This window comes from Phoca vitulina, unplaced genomic scaffold, assembly GCF_004348235.1.
Source record: "Phoca vitulina isolate PV1807 unplaced genomic scaffold, GSC_HSeal_1.0 scaffold48, whole genome shotgun sequence".
In the NCBI taxonomy this organism is placed as follows: domain Eukaryota; kingdom Metazoa; phylum Chordata; class Mammalia; order Carnivora; family Phocidae; genus Phoca; species Phoca vitulina.
This window is the reverse complement of record NW_022589751.1, coordinates 9,464,450-9,482,398: the sequence shown is the minus strand read 5'-3', so window position 1 is coordinate 9,482,398 and position 17,949 is coordinate 9,464,450. Positions and strand designations below refer to the sequence as shown.

At 40.6% G+C, this 17,949-nt stretch overlaps 1 non-coding gene across 1 annotated transcript; it reads left to right on the top strand.

The window, feature by feature from the left end:
* The first annotated feature begins 13,624 nt into the window (after positions 1 to 13,624).
* On the top strand, positions 13,625 to 13,835 carry LOC116649634. The gene has a single exon (XR_004302712.1). It is a non-coding gene; the product is annotated as a small nucleolar RNA U3 (small nucleolar RNA).
* Positions 13,836 to 17,949: the final 4,114 nt, after the last annotated feature.

Genomic DNA, 17,949 nt, shown 5'->3' with positions numbered 1-17,949 from the left:
TTATGTTCCATTGCACAGTTGAGCAGTTTGACAAAAATGCTGAACTCCTATCATGTGTCAGGCAGTATTCCAGGCACTTAGACACATAGATATCTAAGACATAATTTCTGACCTCTAACTCTTCTGGCTACCCTGGAATAGAATCTTAGCTGTGAGCTCTTTCCCACTCTGGGGAAGATCGAGCAATACAACACAGTGGCTAAAGAGTAGAATCTGAAGACACAGAGAGATTGATTAGAATCTTTGTTCCATCCCTTAGAACCTGTGTGGCCTTGACAAATTAACTTTCCTGGTCATCAGTTTCCTCATGTGACAAAGAGGATAATAGTCTACAAAATGGAGATTGTGTGAAGATGAAATGAAACAATCATGGACAGTGGCTGTCAAATTGTTAGCATGAAATGACTATCAGTTCTCATGATTAGGCTCCCATCTGCTTGTCCAGTCTGCAGGGTGACAGGAAACCACGATGCTTGTACAATTTGGGATGAATATATAACAGCATGAAGAAATAACAGCAATGACCTTGGCCTTTGAAAACAACATTCCCTAAGTCACATTCTATATTTCTTACAATGGGCAGATGATAGGGAAAAATGGAGCACAGAAAATGACAATCAGAGAGTGGGGGTAGCCATTGTGAACCATAGGACTGGTTGGTCAGGATTATATCAAGCTTGCATCTGACTAGTTGGAAGTGGCATATAATATGGGAAAGGACGTCAGAGAAATGGGAGGATGAAATAGATTGGAGCCTTTTTAAGAAAGAAGTCTCCAGATGGGAGACTTGTTAAAAAACATGGTCCACTTCTCATGAATTCCAGTAAGTGACACTTTTAAAAGCACTTTTCATGGATTATGTCTTTTATGCCTTACAACAACCCAATTAAGCATCCCCATTTGATAACAGAGCACAGACAGGCTAAGTAATTTGCCTAACTACAGGTTATGGTAGATTTGGATTCAAACCGAGGCAATCTGGGGCGCCTGGGTGGCTCAGTCGATTAAGTGTCTGCCTTCAGCTCGGGTCATGATCCCAGAGTCCTGGGATCGAACCCCAAGTCTGGTTCCCTGCTTAGCAGGGGTCTGCTTCTCCCTCTGCCCCTCCCCCTGCTCATGCTCTCTCTCTCTCTCTCTCTAATACATAAATAAAATCTTAAAAAAAAGAAACAACCCAGGCAATATGGCAGCAGAGGCAGCTCTTTAATCTTCACATTATTTTGCTTCCTGTACTGCAGGGAAAATGGGACTCAGAGTGAGAGACAAGACCTAGCGGACAGAAGGGAAGCCGGGGACACTTGGTGGAACTGCTCCTTTAGGGGCTCTTCGTGCTTTAGTAAAAGACTTTCCAAGTTCCTCTCTTTTCAGTCTGCCTGTGTGCCCAGAAAACTTTATGGCTTTACTTTATGTTATGTGTGTAAGTGACAGATTTTTTTTCTTTTAAAGTTGTTTTGAGATATATTTCACACACTATAAAATTTACCTGTCAGTGGTTTTTAGTATATTTACAGAGTTGTGCAACCATCACCACAATCACTATTAGAACATTTTCATCAGCCCCAAAGAAACCCCATGTGTATTAGCAGTTACTCCCCATTCCCTCCTTTCCTCAAATCCTGGCAACAACGAATCTACTTTCTAGGTCTGTGAATTTTCTTCTTCTGGACATTTCAGGTAAATTGAATCATACAACTGGTGGTCTTTTGTGACCGGTTGCTTTCACTGAGCACAGTGTTTGCAAGGTTCATCTACATTGTAGTATGTATCAACGCGTACTTCCTTTTCATTGTCAAATAATATTTCATCATACGGATATACAGCGTTTTGTTTATCCATTCCAACTGATGGATACTTGATTGATTTCATTTTTTGGCTATTATAGATAACGCTGTAATGAATATTTGTAAACAAGGTTTTGTGTGAATGTATGTTTTCATGTTCGTTTTAAATATGAATATGCGTATGTATCCTATTTTGAAATAGTTTCAAATTATAGAAAAGTTGCAAGAACTCCTATATTCCCCTCTCACAAATTCCCCAATTGTTAATATCTTATCACATCTGCTTTTGGTCTCTATGTATCTATATATATGGTTTTGTTCTTGTTGAGTCTTTTTATGAACAATCTGATAGAAAACTACAGACTTGACTCCTATCATCCCTAAGTATCCAGTGTGAATGTCCATAAAGCAAAGACACTTTCCTTCATAACCATGATATAACCCTCCATCACATCAAGAGATCAACATTGATATAATACAGGCCCCATTAAAATTTCACTCTCTGTTAACAACGATGTCTCTTTTCCTTTTCTGGTCCAGAATCCCATCCAGGAAGTTACACCGAATTTAATTGCATGTATTCTCAGTCTCTTTGATTTGGGTACAATTCCTCAGTCTTTTCTTGTTTTTTTTTGTTTTTTTTGTTTTTTTATGACCTTGACAGTCCTAAAAAGAACAGGCCTCTCATTCTGTAGGATGATCCTCAACTGGATCTGTGCAGTGTTGCTCATGACTAGACTCAGGCCATACATTTTGACAAGAAAACCACAGAAATGAGGCTGGGGTCTCTGGGCATCTCATCAAGGGCTCATGATGTCTACTCTTCACATAATTGTGATGAAAATTTTGTTCATCTGGTCAAGTGGTTTTCTCCACCATAAAATCACCATTGTTTCCTTTTTACTTGATAAATATTTTACTTGATAAATATTTGCCAATGTCCTGTCCCTTGCCCTACCCTCCAGCCTTAACATCCATGAATCATTGCCTGAATCGCTTGTCACAATCATGATGGTCAAAAAGTGATTTTCTTACTTCATCATTTCTTCTGTATTAACTTGTTTACATTTGAATATAAGAGTTTTTCCTCTTTCCCTTTTACTTATTTATTCATTACTTATGGACTCATCATTTACTGTAATGTATTGTATGTAATGTATTGTAATGTATTGCTGTAGTTATTGTCATCGTCCCAGATTTGGCCAGTGGGAGTCACTTCAAGCTTTTATCCTGTTGGCATACCCCCATCATTCTACAAACAATTTCCTCCCTTTCTGGTACAGCTAGATGTTGTAGGCTCATTTTGTATTTTCTCTGCCTCAGCTCTAGAACGAGCCCTGGTTACTTTTGGTGGAGGATAGTATTTAGAAATCAAGATTTGGACTCAGTGTGTTCACTCCTACTGGGGTGTCATCGCTACTGGGTCTTAGCAACAGTCAGAGCTAGGAAATATATGTGTGTATATGCATATATATATATACATATATATATACACATATGCCTATATTTATATTTCTATATCTGTCTCTAAATATACTTAAATATCATGAGTTTACGCTGATGCATTTGATTCCAATCCATCACCTCTGAATACTTGCAAGCCTTTCCCTGCTACACACTTATAAATCCCCCTTTGACAATGAGAAACCAGGTTCCCATCTTTTTTCATATTGACTTCGGTATATTTATTTGCTTGATCCCCACTGTATTTAACAATCCCCTGACCACACGGGCTGCCTCCTTGTCCTGCTACCTCCAGAAACCCTTCTCAAGAGTGTCATCTTCTGGCTACCCAAATATCATCTGCATGGCACACCACTATCCAGTGGATGTCAATTCTCCCCACATTGAATGGCATACATTCTGTGCCATTCTAACCGAAATTCCAAAAGGAACTCAAACTTTCCAAAATTTATAAAGAAAAATAAAGATCCATGAATAACTACGATGTCGGTTTTGAAAAAGAAGAGCAGGGGCACCTGGGTGGCTCAGTCGGTTAAGCATCCAGCATCTGACTTGATTTCCGCTCATGATCTCAGGGTCAGCGATAGAGCCCCACGTGAGGCTCTGCGCTGGGTGTGGAGCCCTCTTAAGATTCTCTCTCTCCCTCTCCCTCTGCCCCTGCCCCACCCCCTGCACACACACTCGTGCTCTCTTTCTCTCTAACAACAACAAAAGACTTCTTTAAAAAGAAAAAGAAGAGCAAAGAAGAATATGTTAGACATGGAAATGTGCAGCTTAGATCCTTCTTCAAGGAAGAAGTCACAGTCTGGCTTGTAGGGAGCGTGATCACTACATAGCCTCCAGCTGTCAGCTGCTTCAGGGTTAGCCTCAGCTGCTTGGAGCTACCTTGCCCAAGGTCACATCTTTCTGCGGCTGCCAGGATATGGTGACTAAGGGCTAGCAGGCTATAGCCTGGTCATTTCTGCCTGATGCTGGACACTCTGACAGATAACACTTGTTCCAAAGCACTTCATGGGTTTGGCTGAGGCTTTGTCGACCTGCATCTTAGTTTGATTACTTTCTCTGCCCAGTTCTGTTCTCCCCCACCAAATTCCCTTTCACAGATGCTAATCCCTAATAAACCTTTTGCATCCCAAAGTTCATCTCCAATTCTGCTTCCAGGGAATCTGACATGTGACAAGGAGAGATTCACTGTACTAGATATTATAAGGCCATAGTAATAAAATTACCATGAGGTATTTTCCCAAATGATAATGGGAAATTATCTAATTAACTAAGATATAATTAACTAAGATATAAAGAGTTTTCAGAGGTTGTAGGAATAAAACTTAAATATCTTTAGCATTGGGACACCTGGGTGGCTCAGTTGGTTAAGCCTCTGCCTTCAGCTCAGGTCATGATCCTGGAGTCCTGGGGGGGACTCAGCGGGGAGCCTGCTTCTCCCTCTGCCTGCCACTCCCCCTGCTTGTGCACTCTCTCTCTGACAAATAAATAAATACAGTCTTTTAAAAAATATCTTTAGCATTTTTTTAAGGAGTAAAGGAGGCTTTTTTTCTATAAGCCCTCAGAATCATATTCTATGTTGATCTTTATGCTGATCTATTTACCTGAACACATGGTATTTTGTTCATCTGGTTCTCAGGAAAAAACAAACAAACAAACAAACAAACAAACATTTCACTGTTGTCTTTGTTAGGTGACTATAGGGGGGAAAAAGAAAAAAAGAATCACCAGAAAGGAGTTATTTATAACGAGGTAGCAAATGAAGGTTGTTTCCATGGAAAATTTGTTTCAGTTTTTAAGCCTGAAAAGGTATAAAATGCATCTGAGTTGGGCAAAATGAAAGTGTTTAAAACCAAAGGAAGTCTTCAAAGAAAAGTTCAAGTAAGAAAAAGAAAGTTCGGTAAAATCACAGAGAGTGCTTAAATATTCTCGCTGAGCTTTGGCAAAATGTACATTTCAAAATTTATATCTGACACTTCCCATCTAACAAAAATGACCCTTATTTATTGTGCAGCCACTCTAATCTGTTCTCATGTCATCTTTGAATGATTGGTTGTAGAGACCTTGCTATGTACCAGCGACCCAAACGAATGGATGACTTGCTCTGGTCAATGAACTGATTGTGAGCAGAAGTGAGACACAGGACATGACTTCCAGGCCAGGTTATTTTCATGGGTCTGAAGATGCGGTGCAGAGTCATTAGAGATGTAAATTATCTTCAAGGATGGAAGCAGAACAGATAGAGCTGGGCTTAGAATTCACATCTACTTACTCCTTATACAATTCTCTTTCAATGCTGGCCTCCAAGAATACTAGATATGATATGATATGTGATATGATACCATACTGGTTATTATATATTTTTTCTTTTTTTTTTAAGATTTTATTTATTTATTTGTCAGAGAGAGAGGTAGAGAGAGTGCAAGCCGGGGGAGTGGCAGGCAGAGGGAGAAGCAGGCTCTCCGCTGAGCAAGGAGCCCGATATGGGACTCGATCCCAGGACCCTGGGATCATGACCTGAGCCGTAGGCAGACGCTTAACAAATTGAGCCACCCAGGCGTCCCTGGTTATTATATATTTTTAAAATTTTATTTACTTTTGCGAGAGAGTGAGCAAGCACGAGCGGGGGAGTGGGGGGGGGGGCGGAGGGAAAAGCAGACTCCCTGCTGAGCAAGGAGCCTGATGTGGGACTCAATCACAGAACCCTGGGATCATGACCTGAGCTGAAGGCAGATGCTTAACCAACTGACCCACCCAGGCGCCCCATACTAGGTTATTATAAAAAGTAGCTTCATCAGTGTATGTGAATCTTAATTATTTCTTGAAGATAATAAAGTATTAATACAAAAAAAAAAGCCACAATACAGATTTCTTAAAAACCTAAACCTATCAGTTTAGGGGAAAAAAACCAGAGTAACTTATATGAATTTGTGGAATAATGATACTATTTATTGAGTGAGTACTCCAAGTCTTGAGCTAAGCACTTTGCCTGCCTTATTTTATTTCATACTGAAAACAATTCTACAAAATAGGTACTATTTTTAAATCTCAGAGATGGGAAAAATAAAGCACACAGAGTTTAAATATCTTACTCTAATTCACACAACAGTAGATGGAAAAATTTGAACTCAGGAGATTCTAGTAATTTGGTTTTTATCCTTTTCACCGTAGTGTCTCACAGATGAAGGTAAATGCTAGTGTGGCTTTGTATGTAATTAAAAGATAGCCAAACTTCCTTTTTACTTTGTCTATATCAATTTAAACACCGTGCTATTGACATTTAACAAATGCTTACCCACTAAGTCTTTGAAGTTCTACATCATTTAATTGGGATTGTTGTTTCTTCAGAGCATAAAAGCTCCTGGGCTAATACAGGTATTCTTGAAAGATGATAAAAGCATTAGAATATATTTAATAATTCCACTAATCAATCCACACTCTTTTTTTAAAAAAAAAATCCCATTAATACTCTTTTATTTGTGATTTCTCATTGAAATGCCTTCTCTTAAGTTCAAGCGCTGTCATTTGTCACTAAAGCCATGTTATGCTGACTGTCTTATCCAATTACATATGGTTATGACTTATTATTTTGCCTGCAGCACAGGCCTTTAATTTCTTCTCAAGCGTTGTCTTATTGATCTAATAACAGTTCTTTCCAAATCAATTGAAATGCAGAAGTAACAAATTCCAAAGCATATACTGTGGAAGACTTGAAATATAGCATAAAACAAAGGGCAACTCCCCTGTTCATGGAATGGATGACATTTCACATTCAGAGAAAGAGAATAAATATAGTCAAGTGATGAATGACATCTTGATCTTTTCCACACATTCACTTAAAAAAAAAAAAGAAAAGAAAATATAACCTCCACTAGTTGCTTGCAGTTGACGTAACCTTAGCATAAAAAAAACTCTTCTTGAAAATTACTCTGTAACATCTCTCTGAAAGCTTTTATTCTTTCAGAGTCTGCTTGACAGATGCTCTCCTAGATGCAGAGCGCTAATGATGCCAATAAACTAGAGGTGTTCCAAGCAGACAGGGATGTTGCCGCACAGACACTCTTTCATATTGTGTGACGCTTTGGGTTCTGGCAAACTCAATCGGTCACTTCTTTGACCTATCACCCTTTCAGAAACTTCAGGACCACTGTCATCATTATACTTCTGAAATCAGTTGGACATCTCTTTTGATAATGCTTTATGACCTTCAACAAATCACTGATTTTTCCGGCCCTCATTTTCTATTTCTTTAAAAGGAGAACGCTCGACTAAGTATTCCCAACTTTCCTTAGAGCTTGAGTTATCTTAAGTTATTAGAATTCATCAATGTCAAGTGCTTGAAAGTTTCAGACAAATAATTTTACATTTACATATTTTAATAAAATACCTCAATATGTAAAAAAGAATTGCAAAATTGTGTAGTACATACCATGGCATATAATGTAAGATAAGTAGACTCAACTTTGGATGAACCCACACATCTTAATTTGACATAACTAATATTATAGTAACTGATATTTGTTCTTCATATGTGTATAATATCACCTTCAGAGCTTAAGATAGTAGGAGTTTTCCAGGAAGGAGACGGTATATGTAGGAAATTTATGCATACCTCTTGGTGAAAGCATGGCCAACAGCTTCAAAATTCCACACATACCTTAAGGGGATATGAAAACTAGAAGTCTTCATTTGACCCCTGAAATATCCAATGTCTTCCTACAACCCCATGTATATACCAAAATTTCTTGCTGTTCCCTGCACGGGGGTCTTCTGCCCCAAGGCCAGTCCTGGATTCTCAGCTTCCAGCTATAGTCAGCAAGTGTCCCCAGGGCAAACATATCTATAGATCCTCAGTGTCACTCAGTACCTCCTCTAAAGCCATCAACTGTTCTCTATTTTGGTGCAGTCCCCCCTCCCCCACTAGTAGATACTGTGTTATGCTTTCTTTTCAAATTCATATCTGAATCTTTAGTCAAATGTATACTTTGCCTTGTTTACTGTGGTTTCACTGTTTGGGGAATATATATCTGAATCAACTTTCAAATGCGTATTTTACCTTATTTACTTTTTTTTTAATTTTATTTTATTATGTTACATTAATCACCATACATTACATCATTAGTTTTTGATGTAGTGTTCCACGATTCATTGTTTGTGCATAACACCCAGTGCTCCATGCAGAACGTGCCCTCTTTAATACCCATCACCAGGCTAACCCATCCTCCCACCTCCCTCCTCTCTAGAACCCTCAGTTTGTTTTTCAGAGTCCATAGTCTCTCATGGTTTGTCTCTCCTTCTGATTTCCACCCCCTTCATTTTTCCCTTCCTGCTATCTTTTTTTTTTTTTAGCATATAATGTATTATTTGCTTCAGAGGTACAGATCTGTGATTCAACAGTCTTACACAATTCACAGCGCTCACCATAGCACATACGCTCCCCAATGTCTATCACCCAGCCGCCCCATCCCTCCCACCCCCCCCACTCCAGCAACCCTCAGTTTGTTTCCTGAGATTAAGAATTCCTCATATCAGTGGGATCATATGATACATGTCTTTCACCTTATTTACTCTTAATACCGCACACGGCCCACAAATCATTTTTCAAACACAAGGAAAAAGAGGGGCATCTGGCTGCCTCAGTTGGTAGAGCATGTGGCTCTTGATCTCAGGGTCCTGAGTCTGAGCCCCAAGCTGGGCGTAGAGCTTACTTTAAAAAAAAAAAAAAGAAGCAGTAGCTTTCACGACTTTGAATTCTGTCAGTATGGGAGGCTAGACGCTATAAAACATCCCATTACTCCAAAGCAAGGAGATTCTGGAAGAGGTTGATTTTTTAATATGTCACAAGGGATTGCAATAAATAAAGAATATCTTCAAGTGGTCTGTAATAAAAAGTATGCCAAACCCAGAATGGGAGTGTGAGTAGCAAAAGGCTTGCAGGTTGTACTGCCCTGAGGGTAAATACATCAGTGCATCAACGGTTCAGAGACCAAACCTGGGGCTAGTTCCAGCAAGAAATTTTGGTACACTTCTTGAACCTCGAACCTTAGAGCCTAAATTGAGGAAAGATCTTTGAAAAAAGCTAAAGTAGTTCCCAAGATGGTACTTCCTGTTGGCTCCCAGTAGAAGCATCAAAAAATCCCCAGTTTAGGCCTGTAGGATCCCCAAAGATAAATACATAATCTTACAATCAGAGATTGGCAAACATAAGAGAAAATAAGCCACTATGACCTACAATCAGAACAACAGATCTAGACTTCCGTGATTATCAGATATTGGAATTATAAAATCGAAATATAAAATAACTTTGTATGAAATTTTAAAATTGAATTACAAAAATGATCAAGCCAATAAGACTATCTACCAAAAGTGGGAATTTTTGAAACAGAATTAGAGTGTACTTGGGGCACCTGGGTGGCTCAGTTGGTTAAGTGTCTGTCTGCCTTCGGCTCAGGTCATGATCTCAGGGTCCTGGGATCCAGCGCCACCCCCCACCCCCCCTCCCCCAGTTTGGCTCCCTGCTCAGCAGGGAGTCTGCTTCTTCCTCTCCCTCTGCACCAGCCCCCTGCTCCTGCTCTCTCGCACTCTCTCAAATAAATAAAAACTTTATTTTTTTTAAGATTTTATTTACTTATTTGAAAGAGAGAGAGCATGAGCTGGGGGAGAGGCAGATGGAGAGAGAGAGGCCGACTCCCGGCTAAGCCGGGGGCCTGATGTGGAGCTCAATCCCAGGACCCTGGGAACATGACCTGAGCCAAAGGCAGATGCTTAACTGACTGAGCCACCCAGGCGCCCCTCAAATAAATAAAATCTTAAAAAAAAGAAAAAGAAAGAAATAGAGTGTTCTTGAAAATATATGTTAAACATATAATTGTTGATATTTTAAAATTTCATAAAGCCATTGGTTGAACAGCAGATTAGGCACAGATGTTAAGGATGTAATAGAAGTTGCATCTAAATAAATCACTCAGAATGCCATACAAGAAAACAAGGGGATGAACATTTTGAAAGTGGGATTGGGAAACATGGAAAATAGAATAATTAATCTAATTTATGGATTTCTGGGGGATAAATTAGTGAGAACAGAGAAGAAATAGCTGATAAGTTAATAGATGATAACTTTTCACTACTGACAAAAGATATAAATCCATAAACACCCAAAACATCCGCAAGCTTGATAAATAAAACACTCTACACCCAGATACTTTATAAACTCCAGAACACAAAGGAATACTTTACAAGCGGCTTAGGAGAAAAAATGATTTGGAATGAATGACCACCTGACTGCAGATTCCACAGCAACAATTCAGGTTAGAAAACAAATTGAGCAATGTCTTCCAAGTGCCGAAAGAACCTATTAACCTGGAATCAGAAAATGATGAAGGACAGTTGGAAGGCAGGCAGGCAGGGCCCCCCTGCCCTAAGAGGAAAACACCCTTAAAAGGATTTTATACCACCCTTTCCCACGTGATAGATAGATGACAAAAACCTGATTGGATGACAGGTGGAGAGTGAGAGTTAATCAGATTAAAACAGCCCGCCAACAAGCCCATAAAAAACCCTAGACTTAGAAACTTGTTGTAACCCTCTCGGGTCCCCTCTCTCTTTGGGGGCTTTGTATTATCCCTCAGTATTACCCTCCCTCTTTGGGAGCTTTGTACTATCACTCAATAAACTTTACTACTGTTCAGTAAAATCTTGCTTTGCTGCCCACCACTCTGGTTTATCTCTTCATTCTTCAAAGCGGCATGACCAAGAAACTTGGGCACGGAAGGAAAAGGAAATCCTGTAACAAAAAACATTTGTCCACTCTCAATTCTGTACCTAGCAAAATTATCTTTCAAGAATGAAGGCAGGGGCACCTGGGTGGCTCAGTAGGTTGGGCGCTGGACTCTTGATTTTGGCTCAGGACTCTTGATTTTGGCTCAGATCTTGGGAGTCCTAGGATCCAGCCCCATCTTGGGCTCCCAGCTCAGCAGGGAGTCTTGCTTGTCTCCCTCTCCCTCTGCCCCTCCCTCTGCCTGTGCCCACCTGCGCACACGCTCTCTCTCTCTCTCTCCCTCTCAAATAAATCTTAAAAAAGAATGAGGGCCCGGGCGCCTAGGTGGCTCAGTGGTTAAGCATCTGCCTTTGGCTCAGGTCATGATCCCAGGGTCCTGGGATCGAGCCCCACATCAGCTCCCTGCTCTGCAGGAAGCCTGTTTCTCCCTCTCCCACTCCCCCTGCTTGTGTTCCCCTCTCTATCTCTCTCTCTGTCAAATAAATAAAAATTAAAAAAGAATGAGGGCAGAATAAATTATTTTGAGATTAATATTTGAGAGAATCTGCCACAGATCTTCCCCAAAAGAATTTTTTTTTTTTTGTAACCAAAAGAACTTTAAAAAAAATGACTTTCGGAAGAAGAAAAATCTTGGAACAAAGACCTGAGATCTGGTGAGTAATAGTGAGCAAAGAAATTGGTAAACTTGTGGGTAACATTAAATAAACATTATTTATATGAAATAAAAATCTTACAATGTCTCATTTGTGTGTTTTTTAAAGGACTAAATGAAAATACTGAGTAACAATAAGTTATGAGTTAGGAGTGAAGGATTTAGAGGTAAGTAAAGACTTTGTATAATTCAGCAGAGGAACAGATATGAACCATAGAGTTATTGGTATAAGTAGGCATGATAAACTTTTCAAGAATAACTAGTAAAAGAATGGGAATAGTATATAGATCTTAAAAATGTAAGAGGTAAAATGAAATAAAAAAAGAACCAACAAAAACTTTAATTTTTTTTTTAAGATTTTATTTATTTGACAGAGAGAGACACAGCAAGAGAGGGAACACAAGCAGGGGGAGTGGGAGAGGAAGAAGCAGACTTCCCGCGGAGCAGGGAGCCCGATGTGGGACTCGATCCCAGGACCCTGGGATCATGACCCGAGCCAAAGGCAAACGCCTAATGACTGAGCCACCCAGACACCCCAAAAACTTTTAATTTTTTAAAGAAAAAAAAAGCAAATCATTGAAAAAGCAAAACATATACACAGAGAAAAGTTAGATGATAGAAACAAATTCTAATATGTGCTTAGACTAAAATTCCAGTTAAAATTCAGAGAATGTCAGATTGTTATAAAAAAGAATGTCCAGGGGGCGCCTGGGTGGCTCAGTCGGTTAAGCGGCTGCCTTCGGCTCAGGTCATGATCCCAGGGTCCTGGGATCGAGTCCCGCATCGGGCTCCCTGCTCTGCAGGGAGCCTGCTTCTCCCTCTCCCTCTGCCTGCTTCTCTGCCTACTTGTGTTCTCTCTCTAGCTCTCTGTCAAATAAATAAATAAAATCTTTAAAAAAAAAAAAAGAATGTCCAGACTTTCTAGGGCTGGCCATAAATGAATAATGGGTACTATACGTACTCTCTCACCATTTACAACTATGAAATTGCCAAAATACATGAAGCAATTATTTGTAGGCATTGAACAATAGATAGTGCTGATCTGTGATCTTTGAGAAAATGAAATACATGAGGTGAGCTCCATATTCAACCCAGTTTTTTTCTGCCTGGGCACCTTCTCCAAACCATGGTGCAAGGAGGTGGAGCCTAAGGAGAGCATAGAGATCTTGCTGAGCGCAGGAGGCAGAAACTGGAGTTCTAGAATACTGTAGTGACTGTAATGTGTGAGGCGGGTTAGAAGAAAGGAAAGAGCCGCACAAAAAAGCAGCTCAAAAATTATGCAGAGGGATTCCTTTATCGGAAATCCAGTCGTTGACTAAATGCTAAGTAAGCTGCATGTGCCCGAGAAAACATCCAGGAGACCTGAGAGAAAACAGCTGCTAGGGGGTTGTAAGAACAGAGATCCTTGGAGTCACAGAGTGCTGGGAGATTAGAGTTCTAAGCAGACAAAGTAGAGAGATCTTGATGTTTTACTCTGGGCTTTGAGTTTGGATCTCAAAACTCTCATGCCTAAGGAACAGGGCTCCTTTAGCTGTTGAATATGGGAACTCTAGATTCGCCCTAAAAAAGTAAAAAAAGCTCTGACAAGATCCGGCTAATCCAAATTAAAAATTAACTTCCAGAAAAAGAAAAGTCTTAACATTTTAAGTAGACATTTTAAGAAGTAACTTTTTTTTTTAAGATTTTATTTATTTATCTGACAGAGAGAGAGCGAGAGAGGGAACACAAGCAGGGGGAGTGGGAGAGGGAGAAGCAGGCTTCCCGCTGAGCAGGGAGCCCGATGTGGGGCTCAATCTCAGGACTCTGGGACCATGACCTGAGCCGAAGGCAGACGCTTAATGACTGAGCCACCCAGGCGCCCCTAAGAAGTAACATTTTAAGAAGACAACAAAATCCAGCCGCTCTGCCATGTAGTATCAACAACATTCAGTAAAACTTACTACTTGTAAGACTCTGCTTTCAGGGATCATTTCTACAGTTTGTTACTAGAGAAGTTTCTCTGAATGTGTAGAGTACCTGAAACCAGGAGGAGGAGGAACAGTGTCCCTTGGTGAGCGAGAAGCTGGCTCTGGGTGTTCTTTTTGCAACTGTGCTTTGTCATTGATGATCGTCCTTCTTGTCCTTCAGAGAAGCTAGAGGGAAGGGATGCCGTCTGAGTAAAACAAACAAAAAAACTTACTAGTTGTGAGAAGGAGGAGAATGTGATAAATCACCAGGGAGGAGACAAAAATAGAAACATATTCAGAGATGGCAGAAATTTTTTTTAAAGCTTTTATTTACTTATTTGACAGAGAGCATGAAAGCACAAGCAGGGGGAGAGGCAGAGGAAGAGGGAGAAGCCAGCTCCCTGTCCCAATGACAGAGATTTTTTTTAAAGGACCTCAGAATAGGGGCACCTGGGTGGCTCAGTCGGTTAGGCGTCTGCCTTCTGCTCAGGTCATGATCCCAGGGTCCTGGGATCGAGTCCCGCATCGGGCTCCCTGCTTCTCCCTCTTCCTCTGTTGCTCCCCCTGCTTGTACTCTGTCTGTCAAATAAATAAATAAAACCTTAAAAAATAAATAAATAAAAGACCTCAAAATAGCTATTATAGATACGTGAACTGGTAAAAACCGTGCCTTCTCCCAAGGAGGCAGCATGGGCTAAGAGCTAAGAGTATAGGCTCTGGCATGGAGCATACGTATACCTGGGTTCAAATCTCAGATCCGACACTTGATAATTATGTAAAATTTGGAAAGGTATTTAAGTTGTTCAAGCCCTGGTTACTTAACCTTAAAATGGGAAAATGAATATCTTCCTGAAGTTGTCCTAGGATTAAGTGAGACAATGTACAAGGAGTATCTAACACATGAGTAAGAGCTCTGTTACTTTATCCATTATTGCATATACCATAGCACAGCCTGGCTTATTCTACATGTTCAATATCTTGAATAAAGAAAGGAATGAATGATATCAAGCCCAGTGGCACTCAAATCTGGTCTGAATGTTAGAAACCAGCTGGGGTAGGATTAGTGAGCATTATGTTGTCAAATCCACTCAAGGCGTCAAGCAACTGACCAAATGGAGAAGGGGTAAGCGACACCTGGGGTCTGGCCTCTTGCAATGAGAAAACAGCCAAGAGCGCCAGTTGAATTAAGTACTCAAGTTACTGGAGCCACTTTAGGGAGAACTGAGGGCCAAATGTGCCCCACCCAGCTGGAAGCACCTTGTTTATCTGCCGCTCTCTGTTACTGATTAACAGGAGGCACCCCCTCTTGCCACACCCTCTTGCTCAAACACAATTAAATTTTAAAATAACATGAGTTTAGGAAGAACCGGACAAAGTGCAGGTACTTGGTCAGTGGTCAATAGGTGGGAAGTGGCGGGGTATAAGTAGCAGTGATAGTTGGGAATCAGAAAACACTTTGTACCCATGTACTTTGACAAAGAAATCAGATCCAAGTTCTGCCCCTAGAGTGGAGGAAGATAGGGAGCCTTCAGAACTAGGTGTGGGAATTTGTTTAAAATCCCAAACTCGGGATCAAAACCAGATCACATGGAATCTGAACTTTTTGTGTTACAAACTCTGACCCTCATGGAATCTCCTTCGGCCATGCCCAAGAGATGTCTGAACCTGAGACGCAGAGTAGGATTGTGAGGAGGGCACTAGAGAGGCAGGTAGGGGCTTCAGTTTTAGTTTGGGCTTTAACACTAGCTCCCTATGTACATTTTATGCTCTTCTAGGCCTTTCCCAAAGTGTCTCCCCAGGATTTTAACGGGTGTTATGGAAAAAAGGGATCTGGTTAACCAATATTTCCCAGTCTATCATATGTGAACCACTGGTGATAGATGAGATGACTCTAGGAAGTTCTGGGTTGAAATTAACCTTTTCCCATTCTAATTAATTTTGGCAAATGATCTAAATTTTCCGTTGAGAGCAGTGATATCAAATGCTCTTTAGAATGTATTTTTTAAAAGGTGAGTGGATTTAAAGAAGATTGAGTCAATAATAGTACAGACTGTCTGCAGATATGGCAAAAGGCATGAAGGTGGTATACAATGACTGAAATTTGATAAAAGTTTTGTTAAGCCAAATTGAACTGGCTTATTTTTCAGAGATTGTGTCATGTCTATGAACATTTTGCCTCTTTAAGAAGGGATTTGGCATCAAGCCTTTCTTTAATTCATTTGACTATAGAATTTCTCTTTCCTTGAAAATAGCAGAGTGTCATGTTGAACTCTTTATCTGGAGATTTCATTTTGGGAAATGCTGATGAGAAATGCTGAGGTGGCTTTTAGATCTGACCTTAGGACCTTGGCTCCTTCTCCTCCCCTATGTTTGATGTTAAATCTTAGAAGACAATTCAGGGATGGGGCTGGAAATGGGTGTCAAAGGAGATTTATAGAATGGCAAAAAGCACATTAGCTTCTAAATGCAATGTGGTATCCTGGATTGGATCCTGGAACTGAAAAAGGCATTAGCTGGGGCGCCTGGGTGGCTCAGTTGGTTAAGCGACTGCCTTCAGCTCAGGTCATGATCCTGGAGTCCCTGGATTGAGTCCCGCATCGGGCTCCCTGCTAGGCAGGGAGTCTGCTTCTCCTTCTGACCCTCCCCCCTCTCATGTGCTCTCTCTTATTCTCTCTCTCTCAAATAAATAAATAAAATCTTTAAAAAAAAATGAAAAAGGCATTAGCTGGAAAAAACTACTGAAATCAGTTTAGTTTAGTTTAGTTAATACTAGTTAAAACTAGCAACATAGAGTCTGGGGTTTCATTAACAATAATGTGCTAAGGTTGGTTTCTTAGTTTTGACAATGTACTGTGTAATATAAGATGTTAACAATAGGGGAACCTGGGAGCTGGGCCGGCAGACTGTGGATGGAGCTATGGGGTCTAGGAGGCAAAGCCCCCAAACCCGGTAACATTTCCTACTCCTTTGCCTGGTCTTGTGCTGCTCAGCATGAAAGGACAAGGGCTAAGCTAAACTCAAGAGCAATCACAAGAGGAAACTCAAGAGGAATCACATTCATTCACCAAACCCTTGCTTAGGCACTTCCATGTGTTTTTGTTGGTACCAAATTTGGCCCAGAAAGAAGGCCCTGGTAACTGCAAAAGGAGGGGCATTTCCCACCCTCCTCTCCCACATTCTGTTCTGGTTACTCAGCCTCCTGGTCACAGCATAGCCCCTACAACATTCTTCAACTTCAAATGAAATTTAGGGCCAAAGTCCCCTTGGGGCCAGAGAAGGTAAAATTTTCTAGTCTAAGGACCTGAGCATGGTCACCTATCTGATTAGAGAGCTACAGTCAGATTGGGCCATAAAATTGTCAGTGGGTGTTGGTGGACAAGGCAGGTGGATTGGAGGGAGGAAAGTTCTGGCTGAGAGAGGCTATGGTTCTGTAACTCTGCTAACCTTCCCCAGACCCTGGGTCTAGGTGATAAATGGGTGGAGAAGAGAGAGAGGTAACCACTTACTTCCATGTGTAGACAGACCCTGGCATTTATTACAGGCTTATCACAAAAGTCTACAAGTTATTATATTTCATAACAAACAGTTATTGCAGGCACAGAAGGAAAACAAGACCTAAGGGGAACGGAAAGGGAGAAACGACAAACACATTTTATGAGGGGCCTCTCTTAAGTGCTCTTCTTGGAGAATCCTGGTCCACCTAAAATGTAAACACAGAATCTTCAAGATAAAATTTATTCTCACTGATACAAATTAACATGAATATATGTAATTCATGTAATTGTTCTCAGGGTAGTGTCAGTGTGGTGGGAAGGAAGGAGAAGGACAATGGGAAGACCTGGTTTGGACAATGCACTTGACTGGGAAGTATGTGGTAAGTGTATTCAGAATCACGTGTAGGCGAGATTTCACTGTCTTTTACAACTGGTTAAGGAAATGCTATTGCTTCTTTCTTTCTTTCTTTTTTTTTTTTTTAAGATTTTATTTATTTATTTGACAGACAGAGAGAGACAGCAGAAGAAGGAACACAAGCAGGGGGAGCGGCAGGCAGAGGGAAAAGCAGGCTTCCCGCTGAGCAGAGAGCCCGACGCAGGGCTCGATCCCAGGACCCTGGGATCATGACCTGAGCTGAAAGGAGATGCTTAACCGACTGAGCCACCCAGACGCCCCAACTATTGCTTCTTTCTACATTAATATGTTTCTAGCTATTTAACCAAACCCACTTATTAATTTCAATGCTTTTTTTTTTTTTTTAGGACACAAAGTTTGCTTTAAATATTTTTGGGGGGGAAAGGACACCACACTTCTACTCAATTAAGAGAAACA